The following is a 5689-nucleotide window of genomic DNA, read 5'->3' as shown; positions in this document are numbered from 1 at the left end:
CAGACCTCAGGACCTCGCATACATCCCATTGTGGGAATACCTCTGTAACAAGGAATTCTGCAGCTCTAAGAGCATCAGGGTACGAACAGGGACCAGATTCGATCCACCGGGAAAATTAGCACACAACCACTATCATGTAGCGGTAGCCTTGGCATACTTGAATCATGTCAACATAGTCCACAATGAGGTGTTCGAAAGGCCCAATTGGGCGGGGTATTGCTCCTCGCACTACGCATAAAGTATTTCCTGCATTACATTTCTTGCAGACAATACAGTTCTCCATAAATGCGGCAACATGCTCTGCCATATTTGGACAGAACAACATTTAACCCAATGTGTGCGGCAAGTATGTCCCTACCTAGATGAATGGGATGATGCAACTACGTGAGTGCGATCTGCAGCAATGCTACTAGGATCACTAGCTTACCTGTGCTGTCCTGTTGCCATAATGCGTCTGTAGGGGATATTGAACAACTCCTCGTCACCCATATTTTCTTTTCTTCCACTGGTGCTTTCCCTTGAACTCCATTATTTGCGTGGCCGGTAATGAACTATAACCATGCTTCAGGATCATGTTTTGCACGCATATACATGTGTTCAATGGAGTATCAAACTCATTTATTTCTGCAAAATATGCAGCATGCTTTGCTTCTGCATCTGCTGCTTTGTTGTCACAGGAGACTAGGCTCACCCCTTTGTGTGTGCTTGGCACTTCACGACCGCTATGGCTGATGGGAGTTGGAGCAAGTCTATGGGCCTCATTACACTGTAGGTGGTAAGGGTTTACCGGTACCGGTAAGGGTACCGGTACCGGTAAACCCTTACCACCATATTACGAGGTCCCTTTGCGGGACCCGACCTTAACGGCTGGTGTAGAACAGCCATTAAAGTTGGGACCCACAAAGGGACCTTAGTGCTAATTACGGTACCGCAATTTTCGGTACCGTAATTAGCTCCTTCCACATTCCCATTATGCCCTATGGGGCAAAAATGGGAATGGGGAAGGGCCATGGAGGAAGGGGGAATTACCGCCCCTCCAACCTTGGAATGGGGTGGTAATTCCCCTTTCCTCCATGGTGATACCGGTATGGTACCGACGGCAACCATGGTGCTAATAGCACCATGGTTTACCGCCTACCGTGTAATGAGGCCCTATGAGTCTACCCAATAGGGGCACGTGCTGTACTTGTGTGCAATCAGCACCCCAGAAGCCCCTCCTCTGCCATTGTGACAGTCCAGCATGTACCGTAGACATCATGTAGGCCAAATCGGAATATACTGTAAATTCCTGGACCTTACGTGCTTCTAATGCTATTATGAGAGCCAGTACTTGCACTGAAAAATGTGAAGGCAACCTCGTGCTTGCTACTATTTCAGCTGTCCAGACTGATTTCATGTTCACCACTGCTGTCCCAGTATGCCTTTCTCCCGTCGCCTGGTGTAGCGTCGAGGGCCTGTCAATATAAAGCACACCTCCCCCTTTAAGGGCATTCTGCCCTACTTTAGGGATGTTGTCATATTGTTCCATGTATGCGGTACAGTTGTGCACATAGTCTCCCTCTTCCACTGGTTCAACTACGAATGTTGCTGGATTTACAATTCTGCATCTCACTACCTTTATTGCTGGATTCGAGATGGTTAACTCATATCCAGATACTCTCTGGGTAGTCAACGTGCTTTTGGGTTTTTCTTGGATCATAAAGAGGGCATGATCCACGTAAAGTGTGGTGCTGCACCCCATTGTGATACTCGCCGATTTCTCTACCGTGAAGGCAGCAGAGGCCAAAGCTTGTTTACACGGATAATGTCCTCTCAGGACTGGGTCCAAACGCCCACTATAGTAAGCCATTCATTTGTGTTCTAAGGTTGTCTTCTGGATGAGCACTGCAGTCATCATGACTCTGTTGGAGTGTGAGAACAGATAGAATTTGTCATGGTAATTGGGAATCTATAGAACTGGAGCTGTGCATATTGCCTTCCTCAGCTCCTCAAATGCTTCATTAATTTTGTGTGTCCATGATTGGTTACCATCCCCGCTCTGTGCCTCACAAAGCCAGCTTAATACAGTCTTGTATGTGTGCTGTAGTCAAATACCCAGGCTCTGCAATAATTACAGAAGCCCTAGAATTGCTGCATCTCTCATACTGTCATTGATATCAGCCTTCTGAAGATTGCCACCGCCCTTTCTTTAGCTACCTTTCGGCCTTCATGCGATATCAGCTGTCCAATGTACAACACTTCCTTTTGGCAATATTGTAGTTTCGCCTTGTCTACCTTGTAACTTTTCTCTGCTAATATTGTCAGCAAGCGTACTGAGTCATTTCGACAATGCTTTTCAGATTTGCTACAAATCAAAATGTTGTCTGCATACCGAATAAAGGTTCTCGCCATCTGTATGTTGCAGAGGTCCATTTGAAGCACCCTATTAAAGATAGAGGGTCACTCACAGTACTGCTGTGGTAATCTCGTCTGTTTCCACTTCCGGTTTCTATATAGGAAGGTCATTTCAGATGTGGACAGTAACTAGCATGTCAGTTCACAGAAACCAAGAAGGTTTTAAAATATAGAAACATCACATGGATTTTGAAGGATCATACCAATTGTAGTACGAAACAAGTTATCTACATCATCGAATGCCTGTGTGGCTTACTGTACGTGGGCAAAACCACAAGGGCAATAAAGACACGTATCTCCGAGCATAGATCATGCATTAAAACCAAAATACCTGAGAAACATCTGGTCGTTTATTACATCCGCAAAAACCACACCAACATGGATCTCAAATGGTTCATCCTACAGAAACTGTCCCCCACGAAAAGGAGAGGAGATCCTGACAGAACACTGACTCAACTTGAGCAAAAATGGGTCCACAGACTTAACACTGTCACAGACGGACTCAACATTACCGTTGAGTGGAAGCATTTTTTGTGACTCTTGGCTCCGTTTGTAAGCATCTTTTAGTGAACACATGACATCGTACATAAAAGTAACATATTCAACATCAAATGTAATTTGTTTGATTTGTACTCCTGCAACACAGTCCACATTGCTTACTCTATCCTTAGAAATTGATGTGATGGTGGTATTATATTGTATTTGTTTCCAAAATGAACAATTTGTAACCTGTGATTAATGGCACCAGCACGTTTTCATGTAAGCACAACCCTATGGGAGATATGCTACATGATCAAACTAGAGACCCAAAAACATTATGTGCAATTTTGAAATGGTAGAAGGGCATTACTGTTGCACGTCTTGTATACGACACTATAACCATACAGGAGAACCGCTCCAAAATGCTGATTTACACCAAGTGACAGCGAATTGATTTTTGAATATTCCCGAATAACTGGGTGTTCATTTACATGCTGGCAATCCCCATATGTAACCCACTCAACTGAGATGCTAGTGTTATCAATTAAATGTTCCTTTTCTCCTGAATAAGCTACAATGATTGATTATTACCATGAGCTCATCATTTAAACGTGATGCTTTTGGTTCTTCCACGTACATCTGGTTGCCATGACAACCATCCTAACAACTACTTTTTCTTTAATCACAATTAATGATATTACATTATTAAGCTACCTATTTCCTAAGGAAGCTTTAAAGTACCCAGAAATACCTTTTTGACAGGGTTAACACATGTTACGCATATCGTCTGCCCCGTATGCAAAACAAAATGGTCACTGCCATAAATACAACTCGTTTCCATAGTAACCACATGCTGGCGGCCACACGGAAGACTACAGACGTTTCGATCTCCCCGAAAGGCTGATTTATGCTGTTTGTACTAACCACGCAAGGTAAATTGTTGTGTTTTTCCTTAGTAATCGGGTTTCATACTATGGTAGGCTTTTACAAGCAGTTTAGAGAGGTGGTTTGACAGCGATCTGATTGCGCTAGCCTCTATCACTATGTAAGTCACCCTGCATGCATCTGCACATCTCGGCGAGCACTTGTAGTGCAGGGAGTAAGCATCCAAGTATACACGATCACCCAGTGGTGTGTGTATATATTGATACAGCACTGTTCTGACATTTTGTGGTGGGGACACATCAAATGGCATGCTGTTCCTTTTTAAACAATTGTCTCAAAACAGGCACCCCATTAAGGTTCTACAAGCACTGATCAGCTAGCCTTTCACCACCAGTGCACCCATGTGAACCCATATTGGTATGCGATGACGGTGGCTATTAGAATAATGCTTTTTTAACCCTCCCTTCCACAGCCCCGCTTGGTTTGATTTGTCAACCCTCGACCCGTGTCCTGGTGAATTCTTTTCCCACGGCTAAATCTCTCCAGACCATTAATCTCCCCGGTATGCAGGCTCCTGGCTGGTAAGCATTCTCTCCCCAGCCCCTCCGTCCTTAATCATGAATATCCATTATTTGAGATTCATCCATTATTATTTGGTCATTATCCACAGACCCGTCATGTTTTATATGGAACATGTCTCCAGCTCCTCGCTGACAATGAGGACCCTCAGATTCTCTGCCTCTGTGCTTTTTGATTACGGTAAGACCTGCAATCTTTTGATCTCTTCTCGAGAGACTGTATAATTATGCATGTATTGCCTTAAAACCATGTAAATAGAGCCCATCCCTTACATACTCCTGATTACCTTCTCTGTCTATTCATTTTGACAGATAACATAGGATCCTTCACGTGCACCACGTTTTCCGTCTTGATGAAAGCCGTCCCACCGACAGCTACCCAAAGATAGCTCCAAGGCCGAAACACAGTTGTGTTGACCCATACCCCTTGTGTTGTAAATACTCCACCACTGTACACATTTTTACACACTTGTCAAATCCGTACGCCAATTACACCTTTAGTACTCTGATCCTTTGTCCCTAGTAGGGAACACAGAGTGTGTAATTGTTGGAAAATTTAAACCCAAAATCTGTATTTGGGTCATTTTATTGATGTAGCATGCCATGTTTGTGTTCATGTATTTTGTTGAGTATCCTTTGTTTATCTAAATGTGTATATGACACTTGCTGCTTGTGTATTAAATAAGAATCGAAGTAGCAGTCATCTTAAACCGTTTGGTTTTTTGATCAGGACCGAGTGTTGTTTCTCCCTTCGGCTCTTATATGACCTTACTCTATTGTGTCTGATAAACATATAGGAAGAAAGAGAAGTCCTGTGACTCTTCGTGGAGTGGTAGAGAAAATAAGGCGTTCTTCAAATCTACTTCTGTGAAATGGGTAGTTTCTGGCAGAATGCTACATTGGATTGTCACTGTATTGGGAAATAACAGAAATTCTGCCTCAACAATTTGGTTCAAAGGGCATAAATCCTGAATGAAATGCAATGATCTCCTTCCTGCCTTCTTCACTGGGTACACAGCTGTGTTACACTGCGACTCCGAAGGGACTAACGTGCCTTGTTTTACTAATGCAGCGAATGTCTCATAAATTTCTTCATCTGCCCCTCTTGATAGGGGATATTACTTTGCCTGTGGTAAAATAGCCCCTGGCTTGAGCTGTATTTTGACAGCTCCATCTCCTTTAACAGGCCCGCATCATATGGACTACTAGTCCTAAAACACTGGGTACTCGCCCCAAGTCCGCCTCGAGAAATGACGGTGGTGGCTTTTGCAGCAAAGCCATTCTCTGTGGTACTTTCCTGTAATGTATACTCACCCAATGTGTAAACACTGGGCCTCATTCCGAGTATGGTG

At 43.7% G+C, this 5689-nt stretch overlaps 1 long non-coding RNA gene across 1 annotated transcript; it reads left to right on the top strand.

The window, feature by feature from the left end:
• Positions 1-3697: 3697 nt before the first annotated feature.
• Positions 3698-5018, top strand: LOC138473654 (uncharacterized). The gene is made up of 4 exons (XR_011268830.1): positions 3698-3806; positions 4232-4340; positions 4430-4518; positions 4650-5018. It is a non-coding gene; the product is annotated as an uncharacterized lncRNA (long non-coding RNA).
• Positions 5019-5689: the final 671 nt, after the last annotated feature.

The sequence above is a fragment of the Ambystoma mexicanum genome, chromosome 8 (assembly GCF_040938575.1).
Source record: "Ambystoma mexicanum isolate Mex_15411 chromosome 8, UKY_AmexF1_1, whole genome shotgun sequence".
NCBI classification, from domain to species: Eukaryota; Metazoa; Chordata; class Amphibia; order Caudata; family Ambystomatidae; genus Ambystoma; species Ambystoma mexicanum.
Note: the sequence above shows the minus strand (reverse complement) of the source record. Positions and strands in the feature narration are given on the sequence as shown.